This window comes from Pogonomyrmex barbatus, unplaced genomic scaffold, assembly GCF_055798465.1.
Source record: "Pogonomyrmex barbatus isolate J1 unplaced genomic scaffold, ASM5579846v1 scaffold7, whole genome shotgun sequence".
Taxonomy (NCBI): Eukaryota; Metazoa; Arthropoda; class Insecta; order Hymenoptera; family Formicidae; genus Pogonomyrmex; species Pogonomyrmex barbatus.
In genome coordinates, this window is record NW_028297171.1 from 4333041 (window position 1) to 4355403 (window position 22363).

Below are 22363 nucleotides of genomic sequence, written 5' to 3' on the forward strand. Positions count from 1 at the left end.
CTACGCCAGCGACTCTGCCTGTGCTTGCCTGCCTGCCTGCCTGCCTGCCTGCCTGTTCTCGCGGCTCGGCACGGCTCGGTCTCGCTCGGGCACCCGCATTAGCCCGACTCTGCTCCGTTATCCATCTCTCCGTTCGTCGGTCGGTCGGACTCTCTATGTCTCTCCATCGTCCTCGTCGCTCTAGCGTGACTCGTCTCGACGCGGACACCTCTCGCTCAGTCCTCGTTCCTCTGGTCTGGCTCTGTCGTACCGCTATTCCGACCGCCACGCTGTGCCGCGCTGCGTCGCGCCGCGCCGCGCCGCGCCGCGCCAAGCTGAGCCGAGCCGAGCCGAGCCGCGCCACGCTACCTCTCACGCCGTTCAAGCCGATGCTCTCTTCCGTAAGCGCGCACGCTCGTCTCGTTTTTTCCACGCTGTATCCAACGCCTCTTTCCGCCACCCAGAACCCGGAACCCCGTCGCGATATACTCCCCCTTCTTTTCTCTCTCCCGTTACTTTTTCTCGCTCCGCCCTTTTGGTTCTCACCACGGGACGTCTGGTTTTCTCGTCAAGATCTTCATTCATTGTCGTCGTCGGACCTTCATCGTATACATCCCCGTACTAATCGCAACGAAGATTTTCGTCTGTGCAGACCGTGCTTATACCAGAACAATAGCATGTTGTAGGACTGTCTGCCCATTTATTACAATTTTCTAAAACCGGACATAGCACCGAAGATCAAAGAACGATCTTCGGTAGCGAAATGAAAAGACAATCTGCCAGAAGGTTGCATCTACTCCATGACTCTCATCAATTTTATACTAATTCTTCAAAAATTCCTAACATTTCAAGAATTGCTTCGATGTGATAAATAGTCCGAGACTAATTTCCGGACCGGGTCCGGAATTTAAAGATTTGACGATCGTTCGTTGCCTGCTTTTTCTTTTGCATATTAACGCTGAATTATTCAATGCGCATCGTATAGATCTGCGCAGAATCTCGGTCTTTGAGAGAACTTGAAGAAACGGACAGTCGCAATTACGCCGGTAACTAAATTTGAGTCTTTTTCAGATTTACACGAAAATATTCTTTGGATATTCTATGAATCATGAAGAGAGTAGGTCCAAAAGAATATTTAGCTTAAGATTAGAAACGCAAATATTCTATTGCGTTTTTACAGTCTTTTGTATTGAGTTTCCTCGATACTACTTTCTTGATTCTTTATATCGAATTCGTACAAAGATAGCTTTACATAAAGAAAAATGATACGCGACATTCTTATGCGACAGAAGACTGCTTTATAAGATAAATAATCCGTTTATGTGTTGAAATTACAATTATTGGATTGCTATCGCATCGATACGACGTTAGTCAATTCCAACAGTCTGTGTGAAATTCGTTTTTCTTCTCACAATCGTGGAATTCGGCATTGTTATTTGATTAACTCTGTCTTCCGCTTAAACTTCGGGGTGCGGAACACGTGGGAAGTTTCGATACTTTTGGGAATTCATCGTCGCATTTCCGACCTAGGAAAGGACACTTAGCTATTCCGAAGCTATATCTCGCATACCAGTGCGGAAGAATAGTCGGTGCGCTTTACCTCTCGAAGTTACCTTAATCTCTATCCTTTTCTTTACCCCACGCCGCACGAAACGACAGAGTTTCAGAGTGAGACAGACTTTCACGCTCGAGCGGTGGTGGTCTAAGTAGGCAGGAGGAAACAAAGAACGGGAAAAAGGGACTTAGACACAGTCCTGGAGTGCAGGCACGAGCATACAAAAGAATCGGCGAAGTACAATGCTTAGAACTAGTGGGCGGTTCGTTCGCCGGTTAAAACCGGGAAGAAGCCTCGCGGAAATCGCGTATTTCGTTTCAAGTATCAAGCCAGGGGAAGGGAGAATTGCCGTGAAGCCGAGGCGAAATGCGACGTCATGGAACGCTCCTTTAGAATTCCGATTATTCGGAGAAAGCAGAAGTCGATGCGGAAGAGCGAGAGATCGCCCGGCGGTAAGCGGGAGCGAACGAGACTGACGCGCAGTAGGGGGCGCAGTAGGGGGCGGTACCCCTTAACACCGGGCACGAGGCAAATATAGGGAGACCAGCTGTGTTCTATCCTTGTTCGGGTTGCTCTAAGGGGGTCGAGGATTATTAAAACGGACGAGGGACAGGGACGAGGGAGAGGCCGGAGAAGGGAAGAGGGACCACAGCCTTCTACTGTTACGGTGCACAGCCTCGGGAACCGGTAAGCCCCTCTCGTTCTGCCTCGCGCCTCTCGTTCTCTCCTTCCGCTTCTCTCTCCCCTTCTCTGTCTCTCTCTCCTTCAATCTCCCTGATTCGGTATTCAAGTTGAAACCGCGGTGCATGCTCTCAGTGCATAAAATGCCCCCTACAATGATCCCAATCAACTGTGTGGTGCCCATGCACACAGCGGAGCTCAGCAATCAGGACCGCTTTGATGACGGCGGCCAAAAATTCGGCATTAATTCAATGAGAGACACCGCGCGGCGAATCGATACGATCGATCGATCGATCCGTCGATCGGTGACTCGCCGCCGCTCGTTGCGAACCGCACGCACTGCGAAAGTGGATCATCTATCTTGATCAGCAAGCTTGAAAGCCGAAGCATTTTCAAACGAGCGTTGAAGTACTCCTTAAGCGAAAACGTCCCGTGAGGAATAAGCCGCGATACTGTGGCTCTCAGACAAAACGTGGTCGATAAATCCCGGAAAGAGTCGAAATAATTCGAATACACAATTTTACGGATGAAAAATATAAATAGATCAGAATTTGTACTACGCCTTGCAATTTGTTGTCGCCTTATATCTTAGCACACAATGAAAGTTTCACAGATCCTTTTTTAAAGAATCTAAAGATTCCGTTACCTGCGACGGCAAAGAATCCTTAAAGCTTATGTCCTTGACAGACAAAAGAACAAAAATGACTATTGAAGTCATTGTGGAATAACATTGCCTTCTACTATTATCAGCATTGACATCATAAATGTCAGAGTGTTTCAAACCCTCGTGATTGATTTATAAGACAACATCGATCTTTTAGAAAAAATATACATGTACTTTATGTTCCACTTTTACTTAGTTCGATTTAATTTATACAACGCAAAATCTTTGATCAGCTTTGAACATTTAGCTCTTTTGCCTATTATAAAAAATTATAAAAAACACAAGAGAAATTTTTAGGTGTTTAAAATATAGCTTGATTTGAGTCAATTATAGTATCTCTTTACAAATCAAATTTATCATATTTCCTTTTTATTATTAAGCCGTCCCCCACTCTCTTATTTCTATTCTTATTAACTCATATCACATATCTATTTATCATATTATAAAATTTCTACAGCTTAAATAGATAAAAAATACGCGCAGTTCAGTTTTTCTTTTTCGACGTAACGCGTTCTCGATCGAAATATATTCATACCTTTCCAGTTACCCATGGAACTCAAATCACGCGTGAACGTTCCGGAGACGATTCCTTTTCCTTATGCGGGACAACCGGCACAGGCATGGTCCATGGACGGCGTTTGGGAACAGTCTGGGATATCGTTCCGGACGACGGGCACAGGCCGGCGGCACCGAGCGACGACCACTACGAAGGATCAACACAGCAACGTCCCGTCACTAATTACATTCTCCTCGCGCAATCACGGTCGGCGCGTACACACACCGTATGCCCGTGTTTCCACGCGAGCGTCGTCTACGTACGTTACTTTACGTACACATACACACACACACACACACACACACACACACACACACACACACACACACACACACACACACACACACACACATATTAATGTACACATGTTGCGAACCACGCCGAAAGTCCACTGGCGAAAGTCCAAATCTCTCAGCAGATTAAAAACTTCTCACGACGATCCTCTTGACTGGAGTTCCTTCCACGTTTCCCTGAAAAGCCTCCACGGAGCGGATCGGCGGGGTCCGCCGCCGATCCTCTCCTCTCTCCCTCTCTCCCCTCCCGGCCTCGTTTCGGACGAGGCGGAACGCTCCACGAAATTGAGCACGCACGTGAGGGACCCCCGCACACGTTCCCGGGAGTCCTCCTTCACGTGACGTAAGCTCGGAAATTCGAAAAACACCGAGGAATTTCTCTTGATCCGTAGTAATTCATGCAAACACACATGTATTCGTATGCGTACGTATCAAAAATATCGATAAAGGAAGAATGTATATAGAATCAATGAAATAATTAATCTAACTCTTCAGAGAATTATAATCGTCGAAAAATTCAGCCAATTAGATTTGTTTTGAATTTTTTAGAAATCGCGTTGCGTATGAAACAAGGAGGAGTTTAATATCGCGGTATAGCTTGCGCTTATACGCGAGGCTGGGCGAAAGAAGATGTATGATAAAAATAGAAATTTGTAGCTCGTAAAGATCAGATCGTCAGAGCTTCAGGTTCCGAAAGGTCGGGAATCCGTTCCTGCGAGAGGGAAACGGGAGTAGTTTGACTTCCTACCGCGCGGGTGGAGTTTGCACAGGATGGAGAAAGTCGTCGTTTTGTCAGACTACCGCGACTAAACGCGCCAGCTACGCTCCCTTATGAGCGCCCCGACTAAGGTAAATTCTGCCGGTGGATTCGGATTGCGAGAGCGTATGCGGCAAGTTCTGAATTTCGATCCTCGCGTTCTGGAAACCGCGGCGATTTGAATACCATCGGACGTCCCTCTTACGCGCACGTGAATAAACGTACACCACGCGATCGGTCCCTTTTGAAGTCCCTTAGGAATTGAGCGGTAAGATTTTATCGCGGGGATTTCCGCGAATGTGCCAAAGAGCACAATTTCGCAAAAAAACGTCAAAGACGTCTAAAGAGACGTCTAAAGAGTTTCCATTAACAAACCCATTCAGGTATCAAGGATTTAATTGGCCGAGCGGTTAAAAGATCAAGAATAAATGCGAAAATCTTGTCTGCTTCCAGCAAGAAACGGTGGTGTACGTTTTATACCGAGATCGAGCGAGTAACGTTCCTTCAGAAAAAGACTGAATGACTGAATGAATGAATGAATGTATGTATGAATGGCTAAATCAAGGGAATGAATGAGTGAATGAATTAAGTTTATTATACTGTGAGATGAGCAGCCTCAAATTGTACGGAAGATATATACTTATATTCGCGTTTCCAAATAAAAACGAAAATATATGTCACGGTAGTAAAAGTAAATGTATTAAAGCTTATATAAAAGAGAAACAAAAAAAGAAACAAGGAAGAAGAGGGAAAGAAGAGAAATAATTAAAAGCGAGCCAAGAGCGAAGAATCGCGAAGTGATACAGTTTTAATGGTTACTTCCTCTTCAACTACGTAATTATATTAAAATAGATTACTTAGAAAGGATATCTTATTTTAGCAGCTTAGAGAAAGTCTATTAAAAAATATATTATTTTAGTAATCATGTGCATGTTAAAAATAATCTCATATTAAATAAAATATTTAAACTCATAGTTTTTAAATAGAATGAATTACTGTAATATTAATAACAAAAAAGTTAATTAAGAACAGCGAGAGATTAGAATAGAGTAAAGAGAATGTTTATGAAAAAAATCAAGATACTAATATGAAAAGTTAAGTAAATGGCATAGGATAAAGTACCATAAAGCTATTCACATTAAAATAGTAAGATAAATATCTACAATATTTGATCAAATTAATTAATAAGAATATTAATTAACAGGATGATATATCCAATGGATGTATATGTAATATGATGCTTAAAACAATGAATCAAAATTTGCCTATAATCGTATTTAAAGCATATATGTCGAAAAATTATAACAAAAGCGATCTTCCGTAAAATTCAGAAATCTCCATCAAAAATGTTCCGGGAACATCGCTATTTCCTAGATTATTCAATATTATATACTACAGTTGAATATTCCTGTCGATTGTGTCACAACGGATCGTGTATCAACTGGATCGTCTCGTCGATCGGAGGGTAGCTGGATAATAATAATTGATATAAATATCGTTTGGAACAGGATCGATATCGCTTTTAAGCGTATATTTTCAGAGATGTGACCCAGCAGACATCTCGCAAAAAGCAGATAAAAGCGGTACTGAATGAACTATATAAACCGATAGATTTATTTCGCATTGACTCTTTCATTATATAAAATAAACGACATCTGCTTGTCGAAAATACATAACTCGTGGCGTGTACATATTTATCGATTTATACGCTGTCTCTACGCCATTAACACAACACTGAAACGTTGTTAAAGTATCACCGCAGCGACGCGCTGCAACTCGGAACGCTCGGAGATGTTGACGAACCGAACTTGTGAGACTCGACTATCTACGCACTAGAACGCGATTAGAACGCGATTCTCGAACTGAAACCGTGGAATGATATTTCCGCGCTCGTTCCGGTACGCGCGACTCTAATTCACTACTTTTTTTTCTCTCCCCTCTCCATTCCGTGAATCTGATTCGCGTCCTCTGGACCAGTTTTCGATCCCGGTGCATTCTCACGGGACGGGAAAGGGATGCTGATGCTGAGAACTGGACAACGGTCAAGCCACGGCCCGTTCCTCGCGACTGAGAGGAGGGAGGAGAGGGGTGTGTTGGATGGACGATGCTGGACGAATGGTACGGGATGTGTAGGGGTTGAATCTTTCGAGATCGGAAGGGTGAACGCGCGCGGCGTGATTCTGGTTTGATTTTATTCCGCCGAGGGATGATCGCTCTCGCCGCCGTGAGAAAGGGCTCCAGGATTCGACCTCTTTCGTTCTCTCCTAGCAACGCCGTTTCCGTACGTGATGTTATAGAATCGCATCATCGCTACTAAAAGCCTTCCCTAAAGCGCATAGTTGTTCCGTGAGCTGAAAGGAGTTTTCTCTCGGGACCATTGATTCGATTTAAATCTGTCGTAATGATATTATGCTTAAGATGCAACGTGTTTAAAATCACAAAACAATCGAGATATTTTGATGATCCATTACGAATTCAATGAACGTTATGTATTCACATATTCATCAATTACGATCGTAAAATATTTATTAATATGATTGCAAACGTAAATATTCTTCTAAAGAAGAAATGAGAGGAATCCGCATTGTCTGTGATGCACAAAGGGTTAAATGCGAAACGCTCGGTCCTACAACCGGTCACAGTTTCGCGGAAACCACGCTCCATCTCTCACGGGAGAGACGTCCCGGGTTTAGGGTTCGCAATTAGGGCCGCGAATTAAGCGGCACTTAAGCGTGAGCGAGCGAGCGAGGCCCTGGCCGAATATCGGTCGCGTGATATCCCCGGGATGATGCCGACTAAGTTTCGGAACATCCAGGATTATCCTCGAGATCTGCCGAATATTTCGACGATCCAGCCGATTCCCCCGGGGAGACGCGATCTTCCGCAACTCTCTGAAATGTCGCGGCAGAATTTCCATTTCTAAGAAATATCTCGCTCACGAAATTAGAAAGTGAAGATATTAAGCGCGCATCATATTAAAATAATTAAGCGTATGTGTTTATGTAATCAGAAACTTTATGATACAAATTGCTCAATTAAAGAAAAAAATGCGATGAAAAATGCGAGATTTTATCATTGGCTTATATTCTTCATTAATCCAAGGAATTTTTAAATTTTCAATGTTGATAACGACTTATGATGGAATAATTACCGTTTTTCTCATTAGCCTTTTGTGATATTTAGAATCAAAAGGAAACTTGACACCTTGACTAAAAAAATCAAAGACACCCTCATCCACAGTTTTTAGATTATTATAAATGACGGTTACCAGGGCATGGCATACGTGAAAAAATGGAATCGGGGGATGGAGGGTCTGCGGCCGCTAAGTCGACGCCGACGAGCGACGAAAGAATTACCGGCATTGTTCCAGTCCCCGGGCCGTCCCTTTTGCGAAAACAAAGGGACAGACGCGCGCGAGAGAGAGAGAGAGAGAGAGGGGGGAGGAGGGGGAAGGGGAAGGAAGGCAACGGAAGGGGCGGAACGGGGCGCAGCGTGGCCGCGCTTAATTCTAAATTCGGCACTAATAACGCCGACCCATGTTTCGTTAGCCCCTGGGAGATTAACGCGTCGGCAAGCGACGGCCTAATAGCGCCGTACACACCGAATTCGAATAATATTTACCTTCGGTGCGACGTGGCGCAGGGCACGGCCACCCTAGGGTCTCCTGGGAGCGGCAAATGCGATTGGTTTCGACGTATGCGCGTCCGATCGGTCTGCGACACGCAAAAAGCGCCGCTTTTCACCGGATCGGTTCAATCGGATCGCTCGGTGCATCGCATCGCGCCACACTACGTCCTTTAGTTTTATTTATTGCCTGTGAGATTCTCCATTGGGGCGCGCGGGCGCGCGCGCGCGTACTCGCGCGTCCTACGCAGCGATCGGACTAAATTATAAATAACGTAGTATAACGAAACGTGTGCGATATGACACTTGAATTATTCACGAGAGTCGAGTTAAGTGAATTACAGAAATTACGACGAATCGCCCGTCGCAAATCGAGAAAATTATTTGTTGAAAGTTGATTATTGAGAAAAAATAGAATAACCGGTTGATGCTAACTTGATATTCAATGTGAAATGATTATTTCATAACATGCAAAACGGAGAGGTGAGGTAAAGTGTTTTTCAAAATATATATGTCAAATACAAAGGGGGTAAAATACTCTTAAAAATTGGACACGGAATGCATATTGCATAATGCGTGCGGGAGACAAAGGGTAGTAGCGTTATTTTTCACAATTCATCGTAAATATTTAAAACACTATCGAGAGCACCGGACTCGCGAATTAGCTATGCTACGCAATCGTAGACTTTTATTTGCCGCTTCTCTCGCGCGTTAATTCGTCTCGCGGGGAACAATCGCACAAATTAAATATCAACGACAGGAGATTTCAATCTCTATCATTTTTCTTTTTATCACGACGCATACAACGGGGTCTTTAATTAAATCGTAACACGTCCGCGATTAAATCTATCAAATTCGACATTAAGTAGAAACTGAAAGCTCTCTCCGTTCGTCGAAGGCCTCGTCAAAAATCTCGAGCAGCCGGAACCGGCAGCCGAGAATTTGATTAATATCGCGCATTATCTCGTCTTGCGCGCGTAATCAAGTATCTATTAAGGTACACAGACGGAATCTCTTGAATCAACGACTGCCATTCAGTCGGCCGGCCGTATCGCGACGGTGATTCGCCAGTTTTCCTTGCCGCACGAGCACAGGAGACGACGCCGGTCCGAAGGAGGGATCTCTACTCCGGACGAGATGTTCCTCTCGGACGATCAATCACTGTCGGCCCGTGACATCACGAAGAGATCGCGTGGGATCTCTCTCGCGAGCCTTGATTCCACAACCTCGGAATATGTTCGAGACCGGTCGGTCGGCCGGTCGATCGGTCGCGAGGATTAACCGTCCGTGCCGATGAATGACTTATTGAAATGTCACGTCGCCACGACTACGCGGACGTCGACTCGTTATGATTTACGACTGCACAGCACCGGCGGATGATTAATTTCAATTAAGACACGTGGCCGCGCATTAAAGGACGCGCGCTCTCGTTGTACAAGAGCATTGTATCTGAGGACGATCGACTTAACGTTGCGTAATCGAACTCGAAAAGAATTAATTTCTACCCCGCTGCTGGATGTAATAAATATAATTAATATGATTATATTACTGTATATACGTAGTTTTTAAAAATATAATATTTATACGTGATTGTTTAAGCTCTGGATATTTAACGATTTAATAAAACTTTATTAACTAACTCAACGAAATTTTCTTCTACATTTCGTAATTATTCATAGTACTCTATTTTTTATTTATTTTCACACACACACACACACACACACACACACACACACACACACACACACACACACACACACACACACAGGACGTATTAACTACGATCAATCTTCGTCGACAGGCACAAATCTTCCGAGCATATGTCAATCGAAGTATCGAAAGGCCGGCGATAATGACTGCGTTTTAGTTTCTTTACGACATTTTCGGGATCTACGTGTCCTTCGAAAGATAGGGAAACGTGCTTACGCAAGCAATACGGAAGGATTACGGACGAGAAGGGGCAAAGGGGAGTGGAAAGTCGAGAACGGTAGGTATCTCGGCGAGGATCAGGGGAATTTCCCCTTGACACAGATGTCAGATAAAGGATTCTGAAAGTTACATCGGAGGTGGGATCAGCTTCGATCTCGTCGCGGAATACTGAGGAAGACGCTGGTCAGCAAAAATTATTCTCTCTTATTGGATGCGAACCGTACCACATCGTTCCATAGGCTGCATCATAAATGCTCTTGACAAAAATTTCAAGTAGTATGTAGTAGTATGTATTAAACAATTTTTTTTACAAAAATTTAAGGATTTAATAAAGCGATTAAAAGAGTGATGAAATGATAAGAAATCTGTTTTCAAGATTTATAAAATCTTCACGAAACGTCTTATACATGACTTACGCGGATCGTGTGTATGAAACTTTTCAAACTACCGGCATTAAATGCAATTTCACGTTCCAGTTCCAAATTCCTTCAAAACGAGGTTTCACGAATACCAATTTCACGAAAATTGCCCGGGGTCACAGGACGCGATTAACGTTTTAATGACATCACTTATTCGCCGGATAAGCCGATCGAAAAATCGACGGGACATTTTCCAGCTCGTCGTCCGGTGGATGGGGCGGGAATCCCACCGCGACAGTAAAACCGGCAAGTCTGCCGCCGGAAGGATACGGTTGTCACGGGAGCCTCGGGTAATCGCTGCAGAAAAAGAAAGAGAGAGAGAGAGAGAGAGAGAGAGAGAAAGAGATTCGACCGCGGGCGGGTTGCCTTTATCGGGCGCATATTTGCCGTCCTGCAAATCCCACCCCGGGATTCCACGCGCTGTAGTCAGAGAGAAAAAAAGAGAGAGAAAGAGAGAGAGAGAGAGAGAGAGAGAGAGAGAGAGAGAGAGAGAGAGAGAGAGAGAGAGAGAGAGAGAGAGAGAGAGAGAGAGAGAGAGAGAAGAGATTCAGGGTGGAGACGAGGCTCTCGGGTGGGCGCCATACAACCACTACTACTACCATCGCGTCGTCGCACCATCACACTAATACTACGAAGCGCCGCCATCAGCATCACCGAGTCTCTACGTGTGTATATGTGTACCAGTGAATATATATGTCTGTGTCACCGGTTAGACTCCACGGCTTTGAGGGATGATGGAACGACGGGGGGTGGCAAATAGAGTAGGACAGCGCGAGAACAAGGGCGCCGTGACAAAAGAGCGAGCGGCAAGGGAGACAGGCGGGGGTGATGGCGGAGGATGAAAGAGATAGAGCAGACCCTGAGCAAGGGCGAGAGAGGTGAAACAGAAAAAGTACGCTGCGACGGAAAAAAAAGGATCGAAGAGGGACGAGGGACAGAGGCAACAAGCCGGACGGAGAATTCGAGGGCGACGGAGTAAATAGGGACCGACGTAGGATGGACGGGGAAGAGGCAGGCAGGCAGGCAGGCAGACAAGGCAGGCAGGCAGGCAAGGCAGGCAGGCAGGCAAGCAGGGAGAAGCGCGGGTGGCACAAAGGGGACGGAAGCAGGACAGAGGAGAGGAGAGGCCATCGGGGTTGAAAAGTTCAATTGCGCGTATTTTCGCAGTGACGTCTCGCAAATCCTGCGACCGTCCCCTCGTGTACTGTACATCCACCCTCTGCCGCGCCACCAATGCTCTCCCCCCTCCCTCCCCCTGCTTTCACATAACGGTTCGTCTCCGCCTTTATCCTTCATCCTTCATTCTTCGCCCGCACGAATGGAAAACTGGTGATATATACATAATCGTCTCCTTCTTCTTTCCACTTATCTAGGACTTTTAATTCTGTACCTCTATACTTATTCTCAAATTTGCTTTTACGCACGTGGTATTCGTATGGGCCTGCCATGAATTTATCGGATAACTTATGTGAAGATTAGACGGGCGATCTAGGTATCTCAATTTTCTAGTTCTCAAAATACCTTTCTAAATAGATAAATTAAATTATTGTTGAAACAAACTTCAATTAAACTTAATCGAGATTTTCTATGTTAGATAACGTCGTGATATCGAAACAATTACAATCATTCTTAGTTTCGTTTCTAATATCCGCGGTTGAAATCAGAGATTCCATTAAATTTAAAACACATATATGCACGAATACACACGCAACTCGGTGCTGTTCACATTTTCCCTTTTCTTTCTTCATGCTCGATTCCGTCATTCTCGCCCTTGCATCTTTTATCCTCTACTTTTTTCAAAGGGAGAAACGCTCTCCCTGTTTTACTATCCTCCTTCTCCTCCTCCTTCCTCTTTCGCCTCCTCTCCCCTCTTGATAACGCGCCCCGCCTCTATTTTTATTGTCATAACCAATTTAATTAAGTTTCGCGCTTCGACGTCGCGTACTCGCGGCTGTGTTAAACATTTTAATTAAGCGCCTCGCGCATTTGCGTCGCCACCGCCCACGTTCCGTCCCATTCCCCGTTTCCCCGTCTCTCCTCACCAACCCTCCAACGTACACTCGCACCACCAGTCGATGCATCGGCATGGAAGAGGAACCGTTCGACGATTTTACGAATTAACGAGAACGCGGGAAACGGCAGCGCGCCAGCGAGTCGACGCTCTCGCCTCCACCGACATTAATTCGATGGGAGTTGCGAGGGGGACGAGCGACGAGGGGGAGGTGAGAAGAGGGATGTTTACGCTGGGATCTGCGAAACTTCCGAGCGACGGTGGTTTTAGGGGTGCGCACCGTCGAGTCGTGGTTTCGCGGTTAAGGCGACGTCACCGAGCCAACGTTGCGGAAATCAAATCGTTAACCCTTTCGACGGACGCGCTCATGAGTGTCCCGGCCCTGTCTATTTGAGACTCGGTAAATATGCATTATCTGTGGCCTTCTGCTTTCGAGAGGGTCAGAACTCATAAAAAATGAAATAGAACTCATCCGTACGATGATCAATATCCGTCTCTTCGCACTTCTATATGCGCTTTATATGCGTTTCAAATTTTATATTATACATTCATTTTTTTTGTAGTATCCCCTATCTCTGATCCGCATTTATTTTTAAACCAATGAAATATATGTTCGATAATTATATTTATAGGAGAATCGTAAAATTTTCTGGATCTTAAAATAAAAATATTATTAATATCATTATTTCTGATCAATTGTTAATAATGATTGATTTTGGATTTTGTTGGAAAATCTCGATAACATTTCTCGATAGAGAAAAGAAGAATAAAAAATTCAGCCTCGCTAACAGCATGGTTATCTTTAAATATGGAAAAAGTATATATGTTACATTATGAATGTGTCTACACTGCAGTTGCGATCCCGATGCATTCGAAATGTTTAAAACTTTGCACTCTTCCGATTTCAGTGCCACGGGGTCCGGAGGGTTCACGGATAAAAACTTGAGAAATGGCAATGGTAATTTTTATGTTTTATCATCGCCAAGGCGGGTGACTAATTGCCTTGCTTAGACCCTTAGGAGAGGAGCCAGCCGAGGTGACTGCGAGTGTAAGTCGGTCGAGGAAAATTTACGATAAAGCGACTTTAATTTTGATTCATGGCAGACTCTCTCGGAAAGAGCTAGGACACGAGCACTCGAAAGGGGAAGATCTTTTCTGGCATCCTTCGCCACTCCTTCGCCGTAGTTAACAAATTCTACTTAATATAGTCACAATTTGCACAGCATTTCATTAAAAATTGCGAAATACATACGCGGAAAGAACACTTTTGCTGGCAAATCTAAAAATTTGACCAGATACAGATTTGAAAATAATTTTGTTGGACCATCAAAATTATTTTGTAGAACACTTAAATATGATGATAATACTGCAAAAATGTTTGATCTTCTAACAATCAATTTGAACATCGTATATAATAATTTTGAAGGCCCAACAAAATCGTTTTCAAATCTGTATCTAGTCCAATTTTTAAATTTGCCAGCAAAAGTGTTCTTTCCGTGTATGAAATATTATACACTTTTGTATTCGATATTCTAAAAATTTATGAAAAATAGAGAAGTCGATTGACTTCTCTTTCATTTTCGCCCTTTTTTCTTATATAAAACTTAATGTAAAGAAAATTTTCGAAAACAAACTTTAAGAGAATTTAATGAGAGATTTTTGATAGAGTAAATAATTTCTCGATTTGATGAATATTTACATCAATAATTTGATGCTGAATTATCATTATCCCTATCTCTTTCCACAGAATCACAAACCTGCGGTGGTGGTAAACGGGCGTCCGAGTCCCGGGACTTTTCAGCCTGCGGGAGCCGCCCTCCCGCACTCAATAATCCTACAGCGCTATAGCGAAGCTCTATTACGGACCCTCGATCCCCCGGTCGGTCTCCCCTAACCTCCGGGACACCCCTCGTCGACACTCGCCGGGGCCGAGAACTCGCCCTGATTCCTGCCACGGAGCACTACGTACCGTGAAACCGCCCTTCACCTCCGGCGCTACTGGATTGATAGGGAGGCCTGATCATGTTCGAATTGCAGACAGATATCTGACCTCTCTCCAATGAGACGGGAACCTTCCCGTTCTGGAAAGAAATCACACACACAAACAAGTATGTATTTCGCATGAGAATCTTCTTTTGTCAATATGATCAGCATTATGTACTTGTATTAATATGAATCAAAATAAAAAATTCAATAATGTACAAATGTGTTAAAAAAAATATATGTAAATATAAAATGTGTATTATATGTAAATATAAAAGATACATTTTCAAAAGTAATATTGCGTTCACGTAAACGTTGGAGAACTTAAAGATTGAATATTTTATATTACAAAGAATAAATTTTGAATTATACATATTACGAAATTGCAGTCATCAAATCAGAAAGTAGTATCGCGATATTCAATGTTGAAATTTCGAGAAAAACCTCATTATTAGAATTCCAAAATTTCTTGCATTCCGTCTCCATTATCACGATGTTCATAATGATATCACTTCGGACAGGAGAAATTTTCGTTATCCAAAAGTTTATCAAAATCCATGACATAGTGGAGAAACGTTAGCCGGCCACGGCAGCGTCGCGCCGTTCCCGGCGTTGCACAAGAAATATGCGGTGCTACATGCGCGGGCAATTTCACTGTGCGTGCGTGTGTCGCTCTATCCTCGTGTCGAAATAGGGGGAGGGAGAGAGAGAGAGAGAGAGAGAGAGAGAGAGAGAGAGAGAGAGGGGGGGAGAGTGAGGGCGGGAAGAGGGGAAAAAAAGAGGTGTTGGGTACACGACAGCTGTAAGCCCTGGGGGCATACGAGTCCTCGACTCGCACCCCCGCTTGCGACCCTCGCCGCCCCTTTTCTCCCCCTGTCTCTCTTTATCTGTCTCTTTTCCTCCCTGTATCCCTCCGCCACCCTTTCGAGCTCGTCCTTCATAGAGAGTCCCGACAGCGTTGCGCACCAGGGCTTACGCGAAGAGAGAAGGGACGAGGGAGAAATCCGGGGGGATCATGGGGGAAACGATGGCTTCGCCATAAGCCAGCGCTACCAGCCCGGATGACTGGCGATTACGTTATTCGGAGGGACGTACGTGTTCTCGTCTGCATCGGTTCGCGTGCCCGTTCGTTCGTTCGTTCGTTCGTTCGCTCGCTCGCTCGCTCGCTCGCTCGTCCCGCGTGTGTTCCACGTGACGCCCGATTCACGAATGAGCCACGGCCTCCCGGCTCTAATTCACCCCATTAAATTTAATTTCAAGCGGCCTGTCTGCCGGTGCACCCTCCCGCATACCTCATCCCCTCGCGGCAAGATCGATCCGTTAAATGGGACCGACTAATACCGAGGCCGGCGCAATTATGGTACCGAAGATGCCGATGAGAGGTGTTGGGCTTGACCGCAGTTAAATTCGATGACGAAACCCCTCCATCGTTCCCTTTCGATCGCATATAATATGAATTAATGATACCAATGGTCTCACGTGAATGCATGTAATTACTATAGAAAATATCTTTTTTAAAAAAGATAGAAAATTTTATTACATCCATCACACATGTAAAATTTAAAATAATAGATATTAATTCTCCTATGATGATAAAGTTTATAAAAAAAAATGTTCTCGTATTATAATAAATTTTGAAATTATTTCTTTTATATTTTCTATTTTTCATTTTCGTCAAAAGATAATAAAATGTTTTATATAAACATGTAGACATGCAAAACGATGATGATATGAAGCAGATTGGTAATAGTGTCATTGACAAACTTTCCGCTAGTGAAAAACGCGAAAAAGCGAATTATATGAGACAAAAATTCTCATAAAATTTCTTTTTTCCGAACACACTGTACATCATTATATATATGTATACATGGAAGAGATGACCAGGAAAGCTTGTGCAGAGACGATAAACGTTAGCAGTACTCTCTCTTGCCACTTTTAACGAGCTCACGAGGGCGGAGGGTTATGTTCGTGGCGCAAACGAGTGCCATTCTTAGTACAGATATGATTATTCTTTAAAAGCGTTTTTGGCCAGCTAATGGTAAATCTACATTGTTCTTTTCCCTTTCAAAGAAATTAAAAAATCTTAATATAGTATTAATATTATCAATAACAATATTAATGTCAGACAGTATTTAATATTGAATATATAAAAAATCAGTAGTAATATCAAATAATCTTACTATTTTTAGAAATTTCTTTTCAGTTTAGCGTCCTTAGACCCATTTTATATTTTTAGATTTACATACACACACACACACACACACACACACACACACACACACACACACACACACACACACACACACACACACACACACATATATATATATATATGTATATAGCAAAACATCTTTTATCAAAAGAAATACTTTATCTCTCTCTAATACTTGTTCATCTAAGAGAAATTATTAAAATTCAAAACATAGAGATAATTAATATTTAATAATTTAGACGCATTCAGACTTTCGAACACTGGCGATAAAATGACTATAGTCGGCAGACGAAACGACATAAAATCGCATGCATGTGCATACGTTATCAGGCACTTGCCGACGGGCAGAGACAAAAGGGAGTCAGACTGCTGTTTAGCGGACTAGCCTAAGCAGGCGATAAACACGAGCAATTCCCATCGTCTTTAATCAACGATGAGCAAGGAAGTTGCCCCCGAGAAGGATCGTGTAATACGAAAGAATGAACGACGCGCAAAGATTTTCTCATTATCGAATTTTCTAACAAAAAAATAACGTAAAAATATAAACTTATCTTAAACGCCGCGAGATATGTATATGTATATGTTGATTATATCTCAGAATTTATCACGCTACTTTTAATAATTTTACAAAAAAAAATTTTATATGTCAGTACATATAAGATGAATAATATTTTCAAAATAAAGACTTAAAAATCAATTTTTAAATACAATCTATAAATAATTAATATAATTGTTGAATTTATCAACGCGTTAAAATTATTAAAGTCTCTCTCTCTCTCTCTCTCTCTCTCTCTCTCCCTCCCATCTTCTCTCTTTCTTTCTTTTAAAATAATTAAAATTATAAAAATAAAATCGATTAAAGAATAAAATCTCGTTAATAGTTAACATCTCTAAAATTTACCTATTCGTCTTTGTTTCTTGATGCGGAGTGTCGTCCCGACCATCAAATAGGAAAGTTCATTATGTGTAGATACTACGCACAGATATTACGCGTGCGAAGTTAATTAATGAAGGTGCGAGCATCTCTTAACATACTACGCCGAGAAAGAAAAACGGACGACGGGAAAAGGTGCGAGAAATCGCGTGTACACACGCGGGCGCCGCAAAAGCAGCGGCAGCGAGAAGCCAAGCTCGCGGGCTGCTTACGAGCTTGTAAAGAGGCGATAAACATAACCCGGCGGCTCTATATCGCCCGCTACGAGTAGCAGTCGACCGTTAGAGGAAGAAGTCGGTATTGGTGATGCAGAGAGGAGGGTCGCTTCGCCGTTTCTCGTCATCGTGGTAGTCGTCGGTGGGCGGAATCACACATGTGCGCTGGTTTCTCTCTGTCATGCGGACGGCCATCGAAGGTGGGGGATGCGAAGAGAGGATGGTATATCCTGTGTACGTGTATGCGCGTACTCACGTGTATGTACGGTGGCTGGTGGTTGGTGGTGTGGTCGCTGATACGAGGCCGTCTGGGTTATCGATTATAATCATCGGCGTGCAGACGCCGCGACGGATCTGCAGTCATTAGGGACGCCTGAACGTCGTTTCACCTTATTCCGACTGCCGGAACGAAGGGTGAACGGGGAGAGTAGGAAAATAGGGAGGGGACCAGCCACTCGAGAATGTCTACGCAGTCGAGCTTTCGCGCGAAAAACAGCCCGACTGAACGAGATTGTTGCTCTCTCTCTTTCTCTCCCTGCTTTCCTTCTCCCTCTCCCACTTTTTCTCTCTCTCTCTGTTTCAGTCTCTTTTCTCCTACCTCTGTCTCTCTTTATATCTTTCTGAAGCGAGGTCACGTAACCTTTCCCTCGCAGCTCAAGTTCGTTAACGTAATTTTTCGCGCCTCAACTCCCTCACGGATGAAACGTCTTTGTGTTTTATCCTTCTCTATCACGAGTGGGAGAGGGCGGAATTGATCGTTTAATTCTCGCGTTTGCAACGTAACATCGATGCGAAAATCGAAAAAATACAAGCTAGATATATTCCTCTCTCTCTTTCTCTCTCTCTCTCTCTCTCTCTCTCCCTCTCTCTCTTTCTCTCCGCTCTCTCCCTGATGCTGAAATATTACAATCAAATAGATTTTTAATAGTTCACATAATGCGAACGCGCGAAATATTCCCCTGGTCCGTAATTATAAATAGAAATACACAACTTCCGCTCGATACTCTGATTTGGATATTACCACCAAGTATTTTCATGATAACAATAAAACGCGCCTCGTGTTTTGCCGCCAAGGATTAATAACACATTAATGACGTCCGAGTGATTTCCCTGGGCGCGATATTTCCATGATTCTCTGAGCACGGGAAAACCGTCCATGACCGTATCGTCATTAATTTAAATGGCCGATTGATTCAAATGTAGCAGCTTTGTTGAAATTCGCTCTTTTAATCGTCCTGACAGTGATGCCGGTAAAAACGCTAATAATGCCAGTGTACAGGCGAAAATGGACCGATTAAAATAGTATAATTAAAATTATTAGCGATTGGGGAGAGTCGGAGATATGCGTTTTATTATCCTGCCTAATCAAATCTAAATTCAATCCGAATCAGTTTTTCCATCTTGCAAGAATTGAAGCATCGAAAACGTTTTTATATCTATATTTTAGACGAACGAAGCGCATAAGTTATAATAATAATATATTTAAATTACATATCATACACACGACGGAAAGGATGATATACTTAAAAATGCTTTAATTTATCTCCACTGGAATAACGCGCATACAATTCTGGAAGTGCAACAATTTAAATACTTTAATCGACAACGTAATTAATACAGATATTATGTTCGTGATGGGGAACTGACTTTTTCATCTGTCTCAAGGCTACCTTTCACCTATTCGCGCAAAAGGAACTGACGAAATTCGCAACGTCGATTCGCGCTTATTTTTTTGCGCTCGTGTAGGAACGCGACGATATCACGAGCGTCCACGCAATAAACTCTCCGGCCATATTGAACGCCCAATATCATATAATAAAGTCCGTACTACGTCTTGGGGGAACAATGGGAGAGAGAGATTCTGGAAACGTTGCATGCCGCGGCGCTTGGCATCGCCGGGCGACGTGGACGGAGCGTTTGGCAGAAACGCCCGCGGCACGGACGCTCAAGGAGCGTGATCAATCTCCTTTTATTATCTATGGCCGGCAAACGGCGTATGCGGCAAGACAATATTCGTGAAGGGATGGCGTCTACGCGACGTCTACCGCCCGGACATTTGGCAGCGAATATTTAGAACGCCCTGGCGTTACACTAAAGCGCCTCTCGATTGCGCGATATTCGCGCGAGGACAAAGCGCGAATGCGAGTTCCATTAGTCTCCCTGTCGATCCCGCTCGCCGGGCAAAAATACCCCTGACAAAAAGCGCTCCAATCGCGTCATTTAATGAGCATTAACCGTTTCGGCCCTCGTGACGCGCATTGCCGTTTATTTACTTTGACCGCGTGTGTGCCTGAAGCGAAAATTATCCGCTATGTTAAAACTCGTTAGCGAACTGCACGCGAAGGAATTTTATTTAACAATAAAATTTATGGATCGTCTTTTTAATACAAAATAAAATTAATATAACAGCCAACGTCGATATCCGAATCAAAATGTCGATATTAAAACAAGTGATCTTTTTTGTTCGGACAATTAAATTTTTTGCACGCTTCAACTCTTCGTTTTTTTGGTGGTCATCAACAACCGTACTTTATACATTAATAATAATTACACTTGTAAATTGACGATCGATGTAAAGGAGCAATCCTGCGGCTGAAATTGATCGAAATGTATCGAAAATTGTTTGAAAATAACTGTTTATGGATTAACATCGATTGGATTAACACATTAGTCTTATCTGCACTTATATAAATTTATTTTTTAAATTTATTTGTTTTTTTATATACGTCAAATAATAATTATATATATAGAAAGTATATTTTGCTATAGAATATTTATTAGTTTTAGATTATTACATTATTTAAAGAAAATGTAAAAGAGATGTACTTAAAGAATGTTTTTTTATTTTTTTACATAATAATTAAAATAAAATCAAACATAAACTTATAAAATAATCATAAATAAATTACTGTTAAAGCTATAAATAACAAGTTTCAAGATTATCGCCTTTGTGTAAGCGGAAGAAACTTTTAACTGCAATCACATTTTGTTTTTTACATAATTCGCGATCCACACGTGTGTATCCATTTCTCGATACAACGTACGAGTATAGATGGGCGGCACCATCAATTCTGATCACGAAAACAAACGAATTTTTAATTAATCACCTGCTAATGAGGCAGCAGAGAGAGAGAGAGAGAGAGAGAGAGAGAGAGAGAGAGAGAGAGAGAGAGAGAAATACAGGGCCAGGTCAACCCAGGTGCCTTTTCGTGCGTTCCTCATCTGGCTCTTCTCGCCGCGAGAGAGCATCATAAAGAGAAAAGAGAGAAAGGGTGATAGCGAGAAGAGAGCAAGCCACCGAAAGAAGAAGAAGCGGTGGAAGGAAGAGGCATCCAGTAAATGTTCCAAGCTTCGAGACTCGGCGTCGAGTTGGCGGAGAGAAAAAAAACGAACTGTATACCTGCACCGACGAACCTTTCTTGTCCTTTTTCCCTTCATTTTGTTTCTTTTTTTTCTTTTCCACTCGTTCCGATTGCCGATGGAATAATCGACGCGGCATGTCGAGAACTTCGGCTTTCCTTATCAACAGTCTGACACGAGAATGACGTCGCGTGCCCTCGGCTTCGATTCTCGAGCTTATCGCGGTTCCCGCGTACCCTTTTCCTTTCTGAATCTTTCCCGGGCATTTTCCACACCGACGTCGTCGTCCAACTTGCTTTCGTCCGTTGCTCGTTTCGAAGGCATTTTCGTGAGGTTTTCCCTTCGGCGCGCCATCCCCGGGGAGAACTAAAACAACGCGGCTTCTCACCAGGAACCTTCGGTTTTGGTCCCATCTCGTTCGCTCTTTCCACTCACTCGCCTTCCCGTTGGCGGTCCTCTTCGCGGACGGATCAAGCGAATAACAGAGAACACGGGAATCGAGTTTTTTGTTTCGAATTCTGGAGCGGGAATACAGGATGTTCCGAACCTACCGACATTTGATTTAACTTTCTCAAGGCTAGAGAAGTATTCTCTCTTTAGCAAGAAATTTTAACAGGGTATTACAAATTTCTTACTTTCGAAAGCCAATGCCTATTTGAAAGCCAATAAAGAGAAACTTTCTTATTCGTATATTCTTCATTAATTATACATATAAAATTTGCATTTTTTAATCGTTTTTTAACTTGAGAACTATTGACGTTCCAATATTGAAGTATATACATATTTCTCAGTCGTCTACAATCTGCCATTGAAACGCGAGTTGATTTTGAGGCACTATCTCTATATTTTCGCTATAATTTTATAGCAAACGCGATATGAGGGAAGCTAGAGAAATGCTCCCGCCTCGATAAAACGTCATCACAAAATGCCAGGGTACTATTATTTACCGTGGTGGAGTCCCCTTAGAGTCTCGTAGGGTATTTCTAGAAGTAAACTGCAATTTGCGAAATGATAATGCAGTTGCGTTGTCGCTCAGTAACGCGATACCTTCGACATCTGGAAAAGTTTCCATCTTTTCACCGAAAGTATTACATTTATTGCGTAAATAATAGCGTAAAGATGAAAATTATTTTTTTTTTCGATACTGTAATTTTCATTAATTGAAACTATTAAGAATCAGAGAAAAGTGAT

At 43.0% G+C, this 22363-nt stretch overlaps 1 protein-coding gene and 1 long non-coding RNA gene across 4 annotated transcripts in view; one reads left to right on the plus strand and one right to left on the minus strand.

Moving 5' to 3' along the window:
* LOC105423760 (uncharacterized) overlaps positions 1-3557 on the minus strand; it is a 54424-nt gene extending 50867 nt beyond the window's left edge. The window contains exon 1 of the mRNA XM_025217472.2: positions 3415-3557. The gene's annotated coding sequence lies outside the window, so the exon portion shown is untranslated. The remainder of the gene's footprint in view (positions 1-3414) is intronic.
* Positions 4-20528, plus strand: LOC148934935 (uncharacterized). 3 transcript variants are annotated; one of them, XR_016140868.1, is made up of 6 exons: positions 4-380; positions 1639-2221; positions 3423-3694; positions 9911-12868; positions 13377-13516; positions 14216-20528. It is a non-coding gene; the product is annotated as an uncharacterized LOC148934935 (long non-coding RNA). The 3 variants fall into 3 exon arrangements; XR_016140869.1 differs by lacking the exon at positions 4-380 and having other exon boundaries at positions 389-2221; positions 14216-14576; positions 15712-20528; XR_016140867.1 differs by lacking the exon at positions 4-380 and having other exon boundaries at positions 389-2221.
* The last annotated feature ends 1835 nt before the right edge of the window (positions 20529-22363 follow it).